Raw genomic sequence first — 19138 nt, 5'->3', positions numbered from 1 at the left:
CCTTTTGGCCATGTCACAATCAATACATTGTACTGCACTTTGTCAATCCAGGAGATTGTCAAAATGTGTTGTTTCAAGCAAAGAGTTGATCTACACTCGCACTTGGCATGATTCTACTGACATCTGTTGGTGAGTTTATGCATCTGATTTACACATACAGACAGACTCCTCTGATGGTGTTAAATGTCCTGCTCCAACCGGTGAGTTTACAATTAAAAAACAATAAACAATGAAAATTGACTCAGAACTGACACAGTTGGGTCCAGGAATAGTTCTGCTTCACACACATGTTCTCTGATCCCTAGCGCCTAACGTATTTACAGACTACTAGTCATCAACCTCTGTGAAAATAATTGAGAACAGCACAGACCCATGTGGGGGATTGCATTTCAAGTAAAGATTTAAAAAAAAAAAAGACGTGGGGGAACAAATTGCAAGCTCGACAGAGTTCACAACTAAATGCCAATTCACGATATTTCAAAAGGCATAGATATTCAACAATTGAGACTCAGTTTGGGCTCGAGGTAAGTTGGATGGTGACTCCAGCTATGTGGCGAGACATGGCTCAAGTCATTCAGTGGCATTTTCTGTTTCTTTTGGATTCTTTACTTTCTCTTTTTTTCTTTTGTTTTCTGTGCAGTCAGGCATGTCAGTTTCCTACAAGCCTGCATTTCCCCTTCATTTTCTTATTTTTGCTTCTTCTTTTTTTTTCATACATGTTACTAATGCTAAGACACAAAGTGCAACATACAAATACTGCGGAATGATTTGTTTGTTTTTCTTGTTGCTTTTTTTTTTTCCACTTGTTTCTCGTCAGAACAAACACCAAACAAAAACGTTGAGACATAAATGAGATGACTAAACCTTGGACGATTTCCCGGGAGAAAATGGACTCTCAGTCCTGGTTCGGTCTACGCTTCACAGACTCTTCGGAAAGGGACATGCCTGACTTTCCCTATCACAGCGCCTTTTCTCAAAAACCACCGCGGGACCGCCATACATCTGAGGGCATAGGAAAAACAAGGACAATTTTGTCGGTGTTACTTTTAACCGCCACACTGGAGTTTGGCAGAGGAGATGTCAAGAGGTCACAAGAGGTCATGGACAAGACACGATTGACATCCTGGTGTGACATGCCCTGTTCTGTGAGCAGCCCAACATATCGCTCACAGCGAGTGCCAAAGTGATGCGAACGCAACACTCATCTTAAAATCACTGCCATTCTTGCTTAATCCTCATGCTTTACCACCCCTGTGTGGTTACTTTTTTTTTTCTGCTATTTTTTTTAAATAACTGTCCAAAACAAAAAGTAAGACTTTAGCTTTCTAAAAAATAGAGGTGCACTTTGTTGGTAAAAAATATAGCATGCAAGGTCAACGACCAAACCCCAATTTTGAATATTTATATACATCATTACAATATGTAACACATTATCTATATACAGGTAATAACACAGGGAGATGTCAGGCTGAAAATAATACCACGCCTCCACAAACTTTCGGTCAAGAGGCACAAGTCATAGAATTTTTAAGTTGCAGTCGGGGAAATCGCTGTTGGAATGATTTCCAAATGTCAGTCGTGTGTGCCTGCGGAGACCCAACATTTCTAACCAATTGGAAAAAAAAAGAAATAGAACAGCATGCACACATCAGCAGATCATAAGTCCACATTACTGCTACTCCCATTCATGTTTGACAGAATGGATTCAATGCGGACAGTCAAATCTCCCCATTAAGGTATAGCATATGATACATGTTATATTCACAATCTGAAAGTTATGGCATGGTTTTTGGACTCCTATTGACCGGCCGGAGGGGCAGGTCTACCCCCAGCCTGGTACTGCTGGTAATACTGCATGTACTGCTGGTAATATTGAACATACTGAGCATATGCAGCAGGGTCAGTTTGGGCCATCTGAGCCATTTGAGCCATCTGGGCTGGGTCCATTTGAGCCATGCCAGCCGGCGCAGCAGGGGGTGCTGCACTAGCGCTAGAAGCCGGGGGAGCGCGCGGGGGCTGCGGGGCGCGCTGGCTGTTTAGCGGGGGAATTGGGGGCTGCTGCGTGGGAGGTTTGCGCTGACTGTTTGGGGGCGGGATAGGGGGCTGGTCAGTGTGCTGTAGTGGACGCGGGGGCATCTTGCGCTGGCTATTTGGGGGAGGAATGGGGGGCTGTTCAGAGTGCTGCTGCTGCGGCTGCATTGGTTTGCGCTGGCTGTTAGGGGGAGGAATGGGTGGCTGCTGCATTGACTCTTGACCCATAAGTGGCGTTGGCCTGCCGGACAGCGGGGGCGGGCCTTGTCTTCCAGGCATGTTTGGCCTGCCCATACCACTCTGGGGACCATTGTGTGATTGTCCTGCTAGGCCCCCATGTGGCCCACTTCCCAGAAGGCTGGGTGGTGGACCCTGTTGCCCACCTGGGCGACCCCCATGAGGACCCCCTTGAAGTCCTCCCTGCGGCCCAGCCTGAGCCCCACCACGGAATCCACCCTGAGGTCCATTCTGGGGCCCGTTCTGAGACCCAGTCTGGGGCCCATTTTGAGACCCACTAGGTGGACCCCCTCGCATTCCGTGCTGCCCACTCATTCCAGGGCCCTTGTTCATGGGAGGTGACCCACCAAAGCTGTTTTGTTTTGGGCCCTGTCCATAGCTCCTACTACTACCACTACCAACCCCCTGCCCATCACTACCAGAAAGATTTCTACCTCCTCCATATCCTTGGCTGCCTCCACCGTAGCTGTTGCTGCCACCACCACGGTCACTGTTGTTGTAGCCACCTCGTCCACCAGATCCACTTCGGTTTCCGCCAGAGTTGCGATCCCCAAACCTACTTCCTCCGCCGCCACCCCCAAAGCGACTTCCGCCGCCAAAGCCATTGCTGCTACCGCCAAAGCCTCCCTTGCCGCCATCACGTCGGCCGAATCTGTCGCCTCCAGTCCTGTAACGATTTCGGCCTGTAGAAACCGACATTAAACTTTGTTTAAGGTATACGTTTACCTTATAGACGTTTAATGGATACATTTCTTGACTTCCCTTCAATGCAAAGTATCAACGAATATCACAAAACACAAGTTTCTTCATTCATTGTGAAAGACGTTTGATTACTGGTGTAATGTGTCAAGTCATATGCTTCCTCTCTTCAAAATGCAAAACTTGAGGAACTTGACTGTCATTACTTCAATCAATGTTATATACTGCAAAGGAAATCTGAATTGACCATGGAACCAAACCTGGTACGCTGTTTCATGCTTTTGAATTTGTAAACATTCTGCAGGTTGGACATTTCTTTCAGTTTCCCCGACTTTCAGTTCCCTACTTTACCTATGCATACTATCATATAACACTGACCATGAGACTAGCAGGACTCAGATTTCATCAAATTTGAGTTAAGGCCACTTTTTTGAGGGGGCACAGATCCACTAAAAGAGGCATAAGTAACAAAATGTTGTGGCCATGAACAAACCATGAAACGGGCATTCCTGCTAGTGGGAGGGGTATGGCAGCAAATAATCAATGGCCAGTGGGTACTTCCAAGCACTGGGCTTGATATGATAGAGAAAGGACAATATATCAACTATTCTGGGATGCCAGATACATGTCTGTGCAATTTTTGATAATCCTTCACACCTCTCAGATAATGTACATTCTTAAGGAGAGGGAACGGACGTTGCATGAGTACACCAAGTCCTCTGTAAGACTGATAGCTGTCTTTTGTCAGACCAAACCAGCTAGCAGAGGCGTTGTTCACATCATGAAAAGAAATAAATGAATATCACACAACACTAGTAAATGAACGCGAGACAAACCTTTGCCTCCATAACTGCGGGCCTGCTCAGCAAGGGAGATCAGCTTGGGGTTGATGACCTGGTTGGCTTCGCGGAGCACTTGGAGGAGGTCGGGGGCTTGCTTGACATTATTGGGGGTGAAGAAAGTGTACGCAGTGCCAGTCCTGCTACTGCGAGCGGTGCGCCCGATGCGGTGCACGTAGTCCTCAGACGAATTGGGGTAGTCATAGTTAATGACAAACTTGATGTCTGACACATCTGTAGCGTTACAGTGAATGGCATGCCAACCAAAGTGGGGGTGATGTTGGCAAAGGACACCGTAACGATGAAGGTGAAGGGGGGAAAAAGGACAGCGTCAGCATACAAAATGTCTAGAGGAAGAGGCCCCTTTTTTTTAACAGACAGCCACTGCCAAGCAGCGAGCCATCAGGGACCAATCCCTGTAAGAGGAAAGTTTGTCTTGAGGTACTTGGGAACACCACCACACTCTCACTCATCTGGCCTTCACATACATGTCATACTGTTACTGTGCAACAATGGATGCAAACTCCCGTATCATGAATAAGTACCAAATTTCGTAAGTTAAGAGACTCACCTTTTGATCTGCAAATGAAAAATGTTAGTACGACTGACAGGGAGCATGCATCATGAGAATAAGACATCATTGTTCAAACCAAGAAACGGGGAAACCCTTGGTCCTTGTCAATGAAGTTGCACACATATACAATAAAAATGTAGTGTCAGTAAGTTTCCTTGGAGTGTGATAACCCATGAAAACATCAAGATGTATTACGAATATCATCCATCTGATACAGCCACCGTGCACTTTCATCCCACAGTGGCTGCACACAAAGCAGTGGCAGGATGTAAAGAGGGCAAAACCCTTTGTAGGAAATAAAAAATATCTTTACAGGTCTGTACATATTAGCTCACAGGATAAATGAAATGCAAGGAATGCCACTAAACCCGTTGACAGGGAAACCATCAAGCTTTACCAGAAAAAGACATGTTAACGGTGAGGAGATGGTAAGGCAATTTCTTTTTCATTTATTTTTTCTTTGGGAATGGCTTATGAGTAGTCAACGGGTCGGTAGAACAGTACTCACTGATCCAATGTGCATTTCCATGGAAGGGGTGAGTGAGGCAGGAGGTCCCCGGACATGACAAGTGGCTTCCTCAGTGTGCGTGCGGGAGAGGCTTTGGGGTTCCACGGTGGAGTGAGATAGCGGCCGGTGTGAGCAGTCCTGCCCGGGATTCCACAGGCAGCCGCACACACGCAGAAAAAAAAACACACACACACAGAGCTACAGGCAGGCGGTCCCAGCCACCAGGCGGCGAGATCGCTCCCAACTCGCCAGTGGCAGCACCGCCCCGGAACTGTCTCTTTTGCTTCAACAGTCATAGATATGTGTATGCATTGAAAACTCACCCCCATCCCTCCCCTTCTGAACCTCTTTCAACTGTGTCATCTGTTTCACAGATCTTGTGCATTTTGCTGTAGATCACGCATGATGGCTGTACAACAAACTTCTCAGGACCATGATGCAGATATATTGGTGATGGTTGAGGGAATGATAAGAGACTGCACTCAACTAACATTGAGGATTGAAATACAAAGTAAAGATGTATCATGCACAACCTTCTTTTAGCATTTCTCCCAAATCTCTCCAAAAATATCCTCTTGACATGCCATTTAAACAGCATGAGCATGGTCGGTTCCATAATTGCGCCACCAACTGCTCAATATTCGAGGGTGCTCATAACGCTATTTTGGGGGACTACAGCTGGATATAGAAGAGGGCAAGCTCCAGAGGGAGCCACAGCCAGGGTTTCATCCCACTCTTTAGGAGAATAACAGTTGCCTCTCCCCGCTCAATACGGTGACGACGTGTCATGCCACGGGCCCTGCCGCATTTACTCAAATATCTACAGAGAAAAAAAAAGTATTGGAAACTGAAAAGGTAGAATTATCATGAGCCTATGACGTAAGCAAGTTGAGAAAAGCAAACACACACACATGTAAATCAGGCGTTATCTGCTTTTCATGGTCACAAGTATGTGAAATCATTTCAAAAGATATTTAGCCCGCCACTGCCATTTCAGATACTCTTCAACATCTCAATACTTAAAGGTCATCGTAAAACTACTTCTTAGTTGGTAAATCACTCACACTTTCACTGCAGAATTACTGAACAACGACCATAACTTGCAGCATATCACACTTTACAGATTTAGATGGTAAGTATCGTGACTTCCTGAAACAAGCATCCTCAATCAAATGGAGAATCTGTGTGTAAATTCATGGGGGATGCTGTATTTTGACTTGAACTGAGAGGGCGTAGCATACGAAATACAAACCTAGACCACGAGAAGCAACATCTGTAGCCACCAAGATTGGTGCCCGCCCAGCACGGAATTCTGCAAGAGTAAAAACAGAAATGAAAATAGTAAAACATCTGTTTTAACTAGCACTCATTACTAAGTTTTTGTGAGCAATACTTCAAAGCAGCTTCTCTGAAAAAATTCATATAAGAAGAAGACCAATTTCACTAGGACTTTCTTACATAAGCATTGTAAGGTTGCAACATCAATGCTTTCAACAAGAAATCCTGTTTCTGTTCCAAGGACACAAACATTCATTCATGCTGTGAGGACGGCGTATGATAGCTGCATGTTCACTTGAGCAAAGACCGGAACGAAGAAGACTAGAATACCGTAGGGAAACAGGAATACATCCCATCTACCCATGGTGCACTACGTTTCGGGCAAATGGGGCTACCATGGCTGCCGGGAACATGGTGTACCTGTAGCATAACAGCAGCACCAAAGAGGCATAGCTGCTTGCAATGTCGTGTCTCACTCACATGTCAAGACTATCAATGCAGATGAAAACACTCGATCATAACGAGGGCTTGCTTAAGTTTGCACAAAGGAATACTGTATACGCCATATATTTCGTGATTTTTGCGAATCAGGAATTCCCGACGATTTCGCGAGTGGTTAAATTCGCGATACTGGAGTCCTGGACTGAATGGAGAAATGTACACGCGTACGTCACATTCACATCAGAATCAGAGTTAACATTTTCGCGCGTCTTGAATTTCGCGAATAGCACACGACACGCAAAAGTCGCAAAAAAATAAAAACCTCGCTAAATATTCGGCGTATACAGTATTCTGGTCAATTCTCACCTGACAGCACCCAATCTCTCTCCGGCTGTGACTTGTCCCCATGAAGGCACATTGCTGGCCACCTGTGCACAGACAGAAAAGGCAGACATCCAATAAGCACTTGACTAACTTTGATATCACGGACCACTACCACCAGCAGAGCTGTCACACAAAAACACTCCTTTCCCTCACCATATGAAATTTGTTTCATCTCGTATATTGTCATTTATCATCTGGATCACTGCAACTGAATAAACAGAATGAATGGCAGGAAGCCATACCAGCAGTGAAGGGTTCAAGAGAACTCGACGGCATCATTGTATTGATTTTTCAAATGACAACATACCCCCCCCCCCTTCAACTGCTCAATCGAGCATTATTCATCACAACATAACAGCATCGCTTGTGTAGAAATAGCGTTTTCTCAACTTGAATGTCATGTATTTAGTTCACATCAAGTTACATCAAAGCCATATCGCTAAGAAATAAAATTCACTGTAGCTACAGATACCACACCAGAGAAATTTTTGGACACTGACAATTCACTTCCCGAGATATTTACTACTTTGGAAGAACCGTATGCATTCATACTGTAATAGTTTCACAATATCTTACCCATCTCGCCTCATCCTGCGAACCAGGTCATCAGTTCTGCGCTTGGTTTCCACAAAGACGAGAGTTTTGTTCTCCTTCTCTTGCATGATCTCTTCGAGCAGAAGGATGAGCCTGTTCACAAAAATATACACATTTGTTTTTATTCAGCATACACACATCTGGCAACCAGATTTTGTTAATGTACTATGAATATTTCAAAGTGTTCATAAATAGCTGTTTATTGAGACAAGTTTCCTTGAATTGAACAAAAAATTCTGCAGATTAACAGCACTTGCTTGAGCTGTCCTTTGTAAGGCACCGTTTTATCAGCTATATTCATAGCACTCCATCAATACGTGCAATAAAAAGCTACTGTTACTATCCTCAACCCCACCACCATCACAAGTTGCCCTGCTAACAAACCTTGGAAAGAGACGGGATCTATGTCTTTGCTACTGATATGCAAACTGTGAACAAAGAAAGCACAGGAACCAGCCAAATACATGCACACTCACTTTTTGTCCTTTTCGTCATCATTGCACACATCGATGATCTGTAGGATGTTGTGATTGGCGGAGAGCGATAGGGAGCCGATGTTCACCATGATGTAGTCCCTGATGAAGTCTTCGGCCAAGGCTTGGACCTCCTTGGGCCACGTGGCACTCCACATCAGAACTTGTCTGTCCGGCTGTGGCAGGAGACCAGGGTAATTGACGGTCAATCGTTAACAAGGGGAAACATCTCATCCAGTCAAGCTATGCCCACAGCATAGCCGGAGAGTCATGCAAATCTTCTCACAAAGAAGCATAAGCATGATATAAGACCAATGTTGAAGAATGCTAAACAATGCCCATGAACTGAGAGATATATGCGGGATATGTGCAAATAATATTAAGCAATAATGAGGTCACGTATCACATTCCTCTCAAACATAGCGTCTCCTGTGCATTATGCATGTGAAGGACTTGTAAAATGAGGTAAAAGTTTGTTTTGTGTGTGTGTGTGTGTGTGTGTTTAAATAACAGCATGAAATTTGATTGGGAAAGAACTTCCCATAGAGAGAAAGGAGTAAGGTATGCTGAGATTTGCATAACAAAGGTACCACTTTTAATATATCCGCTTACCCTGATCTGTTCCATGATTTTCCTGATCTGTGGTTCAAATCCCATGTCCAGCATGCGATCGGCCTCATCAAGAACGACGTATGTACACCGCTTGAGGTTGGTCTTTCCAGCTTCGAGGAAATCTATAAGCTGCCGGGAGTAGCAATGCAGACCTCCACACCTACAATATGGAATGCATGAAATGCAACCGTTTATATCCCACACCACAGCACTACAAATACTGTATACGCCATATAATATTTAGCAAGTCTAATTTTTCATGAATAGGTACTTCCCATCGATTTCTCAAGGGGTTAAATTTGCGATAGTAGAGTACGATACTGAACGGAGAAAAAGTATGCATGTCACATTCATTCAGCTCAAGTGCATGTACTTCAAATGAAAGCAATGCATTTGAGCATAATAAATCAAGGGTTTTCACAAATTGGACAAATTGCTTCCTCCCAATACTTATGTAAGGGTGAAAGGAAAAAGGAAAAAGAGGTTATCTGACATGGGGCAGATCATACCACTGCAGTATTTCACAGCACTCACAGCCCACTCAGAACTTTTCTATAAATTCTAAATTGACATGTCCAATGTACTGAAAGACAGCTAGCATCATCCAGGTGAAGAAAAAAAAAATGAAGTGGACAGTTAAAGATGGATTCCAGTCCAGTCATAAGTTAGTCTGGTATGAAAGAGTACAATCTTGAGTACAACAGCAAAATTCAATCAGATAAAAATAAGAAAGTTCTAAAATGGTGAAGTCTCAGTCACTTGCATAGAACAATTTTCATATTGTTGATTTGAATATGCAAATGAGTTAGCAGATGTCATAACTTCACAATTAAGACAATTCAAAGTCTCAGATGTGCAAAACCTGTTATTCTTAGTTGAATAATTTCAGCATAATGATCAGTTGGATATATCAGTGTTTGAGACCGAGGCATTAACACATTTGAATGAAAAACTGAACAAAAAATTTCAAATTTATGCACAAACAGTACAGCTAGTTGTGGGGGGATGCCAACTACATTATTCGCATAATATATACTGACTGTTCAAGAAGTGTCATATGTCTTCCTTATTCTTCATCCGAATTTGAGCAAATTTTCGATGCTGTGCTAACAAAATTTCCAACTCCTTTTTCTCAGACTAACGTTTACGTGCACTGGAAATTCCCTATAAGCACTCTCTAAAGCTTGCACAGACTTATTTCACTCTTTTTGTGTCAAGTGTGTGCTAAATTACCTACCCCTCTCAAGATCCCTGAGTTGCTGACCCTTTGGGGCCCCACCATACACACAGGTGCTCTTGATCTTGGACGAGCGCCCGTACTGGAAGGCAACCTGCTGGACCTGCTGAGCCAGCTCTCTCGTTGGTGCTAGCACAAGAGCCTGCATGAGGGTCAAAGGCAAGATGACACTCAAAACAAGGTGCGGCAGCCAGCAGGCATACCATAGCAATGCTCGGCAGAGGAGCACTAAAACATTATGTGATCACTTGCGTACACTTGTACAGTATAACAAACTAAATTTCAGTTATTTCTTCAAATCTTGACCTCCTGCCACACTCCTAGGCACCCAAGCAAACTAAGATATAATCAAAATGCCCAAGAAAAGAGCCATTATAATCCCAATCCCCCCAAGAGCTGTGTGATATTTCTCTCACTTATCTGAATGGACACATCAACACTTCATCTAGATACAAAGCTATCTTTTTTTTCTTTTTTCTTCTTTTTCTTTTTTTTTAACCAATCTGCACATTCTCAACTATGCTGACATATCATTTGGGCAGAATGGCAGACACAATGCAAATAAGAACTATTTCCTATAAAGGATCATTCCTAAGGGACTGATCAAAATCATACCTTGGAAATCATACTTTAATCAAAGTGCATTAATCAATCAAAGGCACCGCAGGTCACGACCTTTCTACAAACATATTTATGCTGCATGACAATGAAGTGGCCTTTAGAAAAGTGACTAGGTGTTTAGACATTTTTAATTTAAGCCCTGGTAAAGAATATCTTGAGATTGCAAATGATTCTGGTATTGTAGGTTCATTGTGCCCAGACATGCATCACAAACACAACAGACAAGCATTTTACATATTTCATTGCTGTCACTTACGATTGGTCCGTCGCCTCGCTCGAGGAATGGTTGGTGGTTGATGTGGACAATTGCGGGCAGCAGATACTGCAAATAGACATGAGTAACATATACATATTATGATGCACACAAAAATAAACACCGAGACTGGCTGGCTACGTGTGGGGTGATAAACTGAAATCATGGCACTATTGCTAAAAGCAGTCAACAAGCATTTGATGTCTGGCTGTTACAACAGATTTCTGCCTCGTTAATTTTTTTTTTTTGTCACATGGAGTGCTACTCAAATCAACAAATTAATTTTTTTTTTTTATTGACACACACCGCATAGGCATCACTTCATACTGCAAAAATTAGCCAGGAATGCAAATGCATTCCCCGCCCCCCCCCCCCCCACCCCCATGTTTTAGGCCACATAAAAAAATATAAATATTAGTTTCTTGTCCCAACTGTTTGAAAGAATGAGGAAAAGGCCACTTTTTTCTTTTTCTAAATCTACTGCACAATGCTATTCGAGCAGTCTAATTTCCAGTTGTTGTTAAATATGGTACAAAATGCAGGCCGCGCATGTGCGAGGCTTAACAGCTAGAAACAACTAAAATCATTCGAAATTTCATCTTTATATATATATATATATATATATATATTTTTTTTTTTTTTTTTTTTTTTTTACTTTTATGATGCAGCGGCAAAAAACCATTGCAGACGTGGTACAAGAAACTATTCTTTGTTTTCCTTGGCCTATTTGCATTTGCTAGTAAGCTCCAAACTCATACAGAGTATTTGCATATATTTAGTGGATGCTTATTTGCAGTAGTAAGAACTCCAACATTCTGAAGCAGAAATCCTCTAGGGGCATACCGATGCATATCAGGTCAATTACTCCCCAAGGGCAATTACCCCGGCTTAACCCTAAAAAGACTGGGGGGGCCTAAAAGGCCCCCCTCCTCGACATTTCGCGCGATTACTCAGCAACACGCAATGCTCTCGCCGCGATGCTCTATGACTTTTTTCTTGCGAGTTTCCCACACATTTTGACACCAAATTTGTGACGCCCGGGGGTACGGTTCTGAAGTTACATAACTTTTTGTACATGCATGTGAGACCGAAAATGGCTCAAAATGTGATTTTGTGTACAAAGTCAATACAAATTGAGTTTTATCACATGGTTCATATAAATATGCTTATTTTTACTCTCAATGGCTAAAATCAATTTGTTTTAGTAGTATTATGCTTCAAAAAGGGTCTGCCACAAATTTTGCTGAAAAAAACAACAAAAACAAAAGGTCGAAAAAACAAAGAAATACATAAGAAATTCATAAAACAATAAAATAAATAAGAAATTAATTTTGATACCGAATTTTTTTTCAAGTACATTTGCTAAGAATGCTACAAAGAATATCTAGACCAAAAATGAGCACTTTTGGAGCTTTATTTACTGATTTAGATAAAAAAGTCTGATTTATCGCATAAATTAGCATAATTAATCAAAATAAAATAAAAGAAGACTATTTTGGAAAATTTAAATATACGATCTTGTAGATTACATCACATACTACCATTGTGCAAATTTCCGCGGCGATCGCGCGATCCACGGCTGAGATCTTAAGGGGGGCCCTTTAGGCCCCCCCCCCCAGTCTTTCGAGCTACCAAAATAGCCCAGTCTTTTTAGGGTTAATACTGGTTAGTGATAAGGTTAGAGTAAAGATTAGGGTTAGGGTTAGGTTTAGGATATAGAGTTTGGGTTAGGGTTAGGATTAGGTTCAGGATTAGGGTTAGTGTCAGGGGGAGGGTCCAGGGTAAATGCCCAGGGGGTAATTACCCTAGACCCTACTGTTGAACCATCAACACAAACTTACTGAAAGGGTCTTCCCTGAGCCAGTTGCTGCAATGCCAACCATATCTCTGCCACTGAGTGCTATAGGAAACCCCTGTGCTTGGATTGGAGTTGGGTGCGTAAAACCACTGTTGCTCAGCTCCCCCATGACATAGTCTGCACAAGAAACCATACGAGACAAAACTGTAAATCATTTGTGCTAAAAGGATATTACCAAAGCAGGGAATACATTTCCTGGAATGACATGGCATGTCCAGTCTTTTCATCAACACAGCACTCACCACGTATGCACATTCACGAACTTCGACACTGCTTTTTAAAACAGAATTCTCACCCTCTTCCAATAAACATCATACAACATATTTTCTTTAAAATATGGCCCTGGTGATAAAAACAGGCTCCTTGCTTAGAGAATTTAAATCTGGATATTAGTACATTAAGTGACCTATACATTCAAGAAAATACACAGATATGCAGTTGAATCTAATCATGAAAGCAGACTTGAGATTTTGAGTTTGTTCCCATCTGTGAGCATGGACTTCCAGATAAATGCCTCACTACAGGTGTCTCCTTCATTCAGTCCAGAACAAGAGTGTGAATTTGGTTACATGTGTAAGCGTCTGTACTCACCTGGAAAATTTGCTTCGTGGAAATGAAAGACTGGTCTTAGAGGCTCTCTACCTCTGACCGTGATCTCCTTTTCTCCACAGTATGCCTGGATTTCTGTCTGCATTTGAGAAATGAAAAAAAAACAACAACAAATAAATATGTCGTCGCTAGGGCGACAAGAGCCCGTACCTGAAATTTTGGTGAAAATGACTTTTTTGGATTAATGGACAGATAATCAGATAACTGATGTCCTGTCTAAATCCTAGCTGTTATACCCAAAAAATGAAGCCACAACGGCATGTCAAGGGAAAGACTCTCCCATTAGATACAGTGCTTTGACTGCCATGTTTTTTTGCTCTCCTGAACATTTGATATTTTGCAGATACGAGGTCTTGTCACCCCAGCGACGATATGAGAAATGAAGAACACAAATATATTGGCATCACCTTGTTCTTATCTTCGCCTTACCCAAGTTCTTAAGTCACAGCTACAACACAGACATACATCTAAGACAGTTTCTAGTTAGTGCCAACAAAATATAACACTCTTTAGTTCTTGTTCTTATAACTCAGCAGAAGTGGGGTTCAACTGTTCAGGGGTCAATATCAGCCACCAAGCTAATGGAGAGCCCATCACTCTTGAATTGATTTTAATACCTGTCACCCATATCAAATGCACAGTACCTTTTACGATTTGTGTTGTCAAGACAAAAAAAAAAAAAAAACCTTCAGCTGAACTGCTATATGTTGATGTAGACCCTGCTCAAGTACGATCTTCTTCTTCTAGCATTGGCAATGCAAACATTGCAAATGATGTGTCTCCAGAATTACTTCAAGTGACTTTTTCTATCTCGATGAGACAATTCATGTCTAAGAATGAATCAAAGCAGACACTTACCAGTTGTCTATTTGTCACTTCATGGTGTTCTCTGTAGAAGTTTTTCTTGAAGGGTGCCAGCTTCTCCATGTCCCATCTTGGCTTCCTGAGCCTCTCCCCTGGTTGTCCAAACTTCTCCTTTATACCACCTGGACCTCCCATCCCAGCTCCTCGGCTCCCAAACCGTGGTGGTCCACCAAAGCCACCCCCAGAACCTCCTCCACGACTGCAGATGGGGGGGGGGGGGGGGGGAAATTGAAACAAATACACAAATCTTAAAAAAAAAAAAGGCAAGATAATCAAAAGTGACAGAATAGAACGAAAGCACTAAGCACAAAATACCCTGTAGGTGCAAAATTGCATCATGGACGTTGCAGCACCCGTTGGCAAGTGGGCACTAAAGTTGTACATTGAGTCACTGCATTGGCACATATGGAGATTTTGGTTTTCATTTGCGGAAACCAACACACTCTGAGCTTGCTATCATCCATAGCAAAAAAAAAAAAAAAAACTCAAAAGAACTGCAGGATTCTCAATTTTTCGCACCTTTTTTTGTGACCCATACTCTTAAAACTGGGCTTAATTCGTGCGCATTTTGAAAAAGTTGCGCCGATTCTGCATTTTTGACAGCAAAATTTGGGATTTCGGATGGATTTCTGGAGAGGGATTAGGCCGTAGGGGACTTTCCTGTTGTGAATGACAGTGTCAGTAGAAGCCTATATATGTGATTTGCAAATTGCATGTGCTGTGACAGTAAAACTCACTGGCTTGTAATCAATATTAGTGATAAGTGAACAAATTCCGGTAGATGGCCGAATACTGGTACTTGTGGTAGGCTTACCCTATATTACAGCCTATCACTTATTTCCTATTTAAAGGACAAGTCCACCTTCATATATACATGTGGATTGAGTGAATGCAAGAATATCAGTAGAACACATAAGTGAAAGTTTGGGTGAAATCCGACAATCACTGAATCAGTTCAAAAGTTATGAATTTTTAAAGTATCTGCGCAGTCACTGCTGGATGAAAAGACTAATACAGTGTATGATGTCACATGCGTACGATATAAGGGAAAAAAAAGGAGAATTTCATAAAACTGTACTTTTTTAATACAGTGCACATTTCTTCGACTTGTTACTGACGTATCTTGAGGATATTATTCCCCCTGCCTTCTGAAAGAGAGAAGTAAAGTGTTCTTTTGTTACGTGAGAAAAGTGAAAATATGTTGAATTTTCTTTATTCTTTCTTTATATTGTTGTACACATGTGACATCACAAGTTGTTGTTTTGTTTTTATGGCTGTAACTAGTTAGTAGTCTTCTCATCCAGCTGTGACTGAGCAGAAACTTCAATAATTTGAACTTTTGAACGGATTGGCCGATTTTCCTCAAACTCTCACTGATGTGTTCTACTATATTGCTGCATTCACTCAACCCACATGTCTATGAAGGTGAACTTGTCCTTTAACGTTGGTCTGTACCAATAAGCTACCTTACACCTTCAGGCATCTCCAATAATAATATTGACCCCCTAATCATGCCAGAAACGTGTGTTGCTTGTGTGCTTCCATCACACCGATTCACGGAAGGCGGGGAAACATTCTCATTCTCATTGACATTCACCATTTCACTCTCAGTTTCAGCTCAGTTTTGTCAATAACATAAGGAAAAATAATGTCAAATTGTTAGTCCACAACTGTCACTAGTGTTTCAAGCTTGAGATCTACATCTTATTTTTCAGAATGAGCGTTTTTTACTCGAGTTTACGGCTCTATTTGGGGTGACTTTCAAAAATCATTCACACAATTCGGTGCACTGCTTGGTGCGCACACACCATCACTGCACACGGAGGCAATGCTCTGCCCCCACATTGTTCCAATGAATGGAAGATTACATACATGTCATGACGTCGCGTTACCGGCGTTTTTTTGACAAGAATTAGTGCTCGATTTTGCACACTTACCCTCCACTTCGTCGATCTGATCTATCGAAAGATCTTCCTCTGTCGCTAAATCTTGACATATTTGACTCTGTTGGCGGTAACAATGGCAAATGAAAGCTATTTTCTGAAATTTACAGTTACGCTATCCTCCTTCCTTCTTAGCTTTGTCAAAACGATGGTGCATGCGATGAGAAATTCCGGCGACTCACTGTAAGGTATATGAAAATATCTTTCCGCGAGTTAAACACCTCATTCCATCAAATTGAAATAATCAAGGAATATCATCAGTATTGGTAGTATATCACAAACTACCTTCAAAAACTATCATAAGTGTCTATGTTGTATCAAGAATAGTGCTATAAAGGAAGCATAATTTGGATCTATATTTTACAGGATTACCTATATCATGCCGCTCAGTGTAATCCGCCGGCGAGACGACATTCACATGCTTAGTGTGCATGCGTGTACGTGTGTGTGCATGTGAGGTTCCCGTCCTATGATGACGAAGAACTATCGTACCATGCCTTTGTGTGCAGTTCCGGAAACTTCCTGTTACGTACCATGCGCCCTCGTGAATGCGCAGCGAGTTCAAACAGAGTTCATTCGTGACGTCAGACTTGTCCCTCTGAGCGGCTGCACTGCACTGACAAGTCGTGTTAAACAAAAAGAAAAAAGAAAGAACAGTACGAACATGCGAAACAAAAGACGAAGTTGGAAGCGTGTGTGGAAGCATTTCAACTTCCAATGGAAACAGCCAATCAGGAAGCTGGATTTTTGTCGTTTTCATGACAATTGCCATTCCAGCAAGAGTTGCTATCATATCAACTTTGTATGCCCAAGGAGGTGGGAAGAGAGTCCACCTCCCTGGTGGAAGAGGGGGGGGGGGGGGGGGCGGGGGGAGCGGCTGGGGGTGGGAGGAGGGCGTGTAGGGGGACTCACAATTCAGTTCAGTTCAAGATAGTTCTGTGTGAGAGGGGAATTCAGTTTTGACTTTTTTACGAGATCATTACTTCTTATATATGTGATATTGAAGAGCATACAATTCTAAGAAAAATTCAAAATTATACCTATCTTGAGGGGAATGCATATGATAAAATCCCTGCTACCCCTCCATTTCAACATTTTCAGCATTATGTAGTAAATATTATGCATCAAGACTTTAAAAATTGTGTTTATATCATATTTGATAAATGTTTTCGATAAATTCGATATTTCGATAAATGTGTATTGCTCCTTTTAGCATGATGATTATATGTTTTCTACACAAATATTCCTTGCTGAAAATCAAAAACGAAAATGAAAATTACGATAAATAAATGAAATGAATGTAATGAACCCTCAACAGGCAGGAACGATTTGCTATAAGGCGTGATTGTCTAGTATACGATAATATTAACCAAATAAATATTGTGCTTACGGACCATCAAAGAAACATTTGCATGGATTTCTTGTCTATTGCTGTGACTGAAAAGAAGGTGGAATATGAGGGAAATAATCAGATGCAATGTATAGGCTTCAGAGATGAGGGCGCTTTCCACATCACTGTGAAGGTCTTTGGTCTTTACCACACTTCTCTTCGAATTTCGCTCAGGCATACAAGTTGAAACAGATTTTTTTTTTTGTTTAAAATTATAGAATACGATTTAAAGTTCTATGTCTTCGGTGTTCCATACCGAAGAAAGCCAACCTGCTTCATTTCCAACATTCTTCCAGTTTGCATGGAGAGTTTTCGCGCTCAAATTCCGCTCAGAGATTCCCTATAAAGAAAGACTTTGTTTTTATCATGTAGCTACTAAGTACACATGCCCCATTCATTGCACTTTATCTTTATTCCACACCTAAACAAAATGCAAAGTCCCTCTAACTCAAAACAAAGCATATCCAGAATCCCAAATGAGATACATTTTTGTATCTTACTATCAAGATATGGAAATGATTTCCTTTTTCTGATTCAGTAGTTTTCGGCATCACAAAGAAGTGAGGCTCGCGGGGAGGAGAATCGGACTTTTACAACAGAATGTTTGGCCAGAAAGACAATCATAAAACATCTAAACCACTGAAATAATGACGTCACTGAATGATGACGTAAATACAACACGCTTTGCATCTCGTGTATACTTTTCCAATGGAAGTTTGCCCGTGATTTAGAGCACATCAACATTAAAATAGATTGTAAATTCAATGAAGTAGAATCGTAGAGTTATAGAAATGGGGGAATTTATAAATTGAAACGTAACTATAAAGTCATGTTTAAGTTGATCTTGACAATATTAAAGTAACAAACAAAACAAATACCTGTAGCATGCATTTAAAAAAATGGTTGAATGAATATTGCCTGTGCCGCAATGTTGATATCTTTTATACCATTTGTATTTTCTTCTGCACTATATCTGAGTATAGATACCGTTGACATGATATTATGCTTTTATCAGAAAAGATAACTTTTTTTTGATGCTCAACGTAGATAGGTTTGGACAAATACTTATGTCATTCGCATAATGTGATCGGGTCATCCACGTCTAAAAGCTCTGGTTGTTCATTGGGTCACTCTTTTCCATCATTCTCATCATTTACTTCCTGATGTCATTCTTACAAGGTATGTATTGTTTCTCTTACACTATGCATTCATTCGTACATTTTTAACTATCTTCTCGTAACTTGATCTTCTTGACTTGCACTTTGTATTGTGTCTCGCCTATACTGTTAGATGGAAATAATGTACGGCCTACTTAAAAGTTAACTCCCACAAAATAAAAGTTTCATTAAATTTTGGCAATGAATAGTAGCTTACGATAATGTCAAGTTACACAAAACAAGACACTGATATCGGCTACATTAAAGCAATAAACCAGTTCGGAGTTAGCTCATGGGCACGTTGGTATGAATGACCTTTCTTTTTTCTCAGTCGGTCCGTATAGGGGCACTGTACTCGTTTTCAGCGCATTTAATAAGCTCTACGTAATAATTTATGGGATTCATCAATCCTGTTCAAACAAAGAATGTACTTGTGTAGACCAGATGGCCAGAATAATCCGTCAAATTAAACTTGGAAAGCATCCATTTTATCACTTTGCACTGAGTGTATTAACAATCTCTTTCTATTCAGTTCA

General features: G+C 41.5%; 1 pseudogene; it reads right to left on the bottom strand.

The window, feature by feature from the left end:
* Positions 1 to 1268: 1268 nt before the first annotated feature.
* Positions 1269 to 16217, bottom strand: LOC139709269 (probable ATP-dependent RNA helicase DDX5; annotated as a pseudogene).
* Between the last annotated feature and the right edge of the window lie 2921 nt (positions 16218 to 19138).

Source organism: Diadema antillarum, unplaced genomic scaffold (assembly GCF_040938485.1).
Source record: "Diadema antillarum isolate AM-2024a unplaced genomic scaffold, OU_Dant_1.0 seq00001423_RagTag, whole genome shotgun sequence".
Lineage (NCBI taxonomy): Eukaryota > Metazoa > Echinodermata > Echinoidea > Diadematoida > Diadematidae > Diadema > Diadema antillarum.
This window is presented reverse-complemented; position numbering and strand designations above follow the sequence as displayed.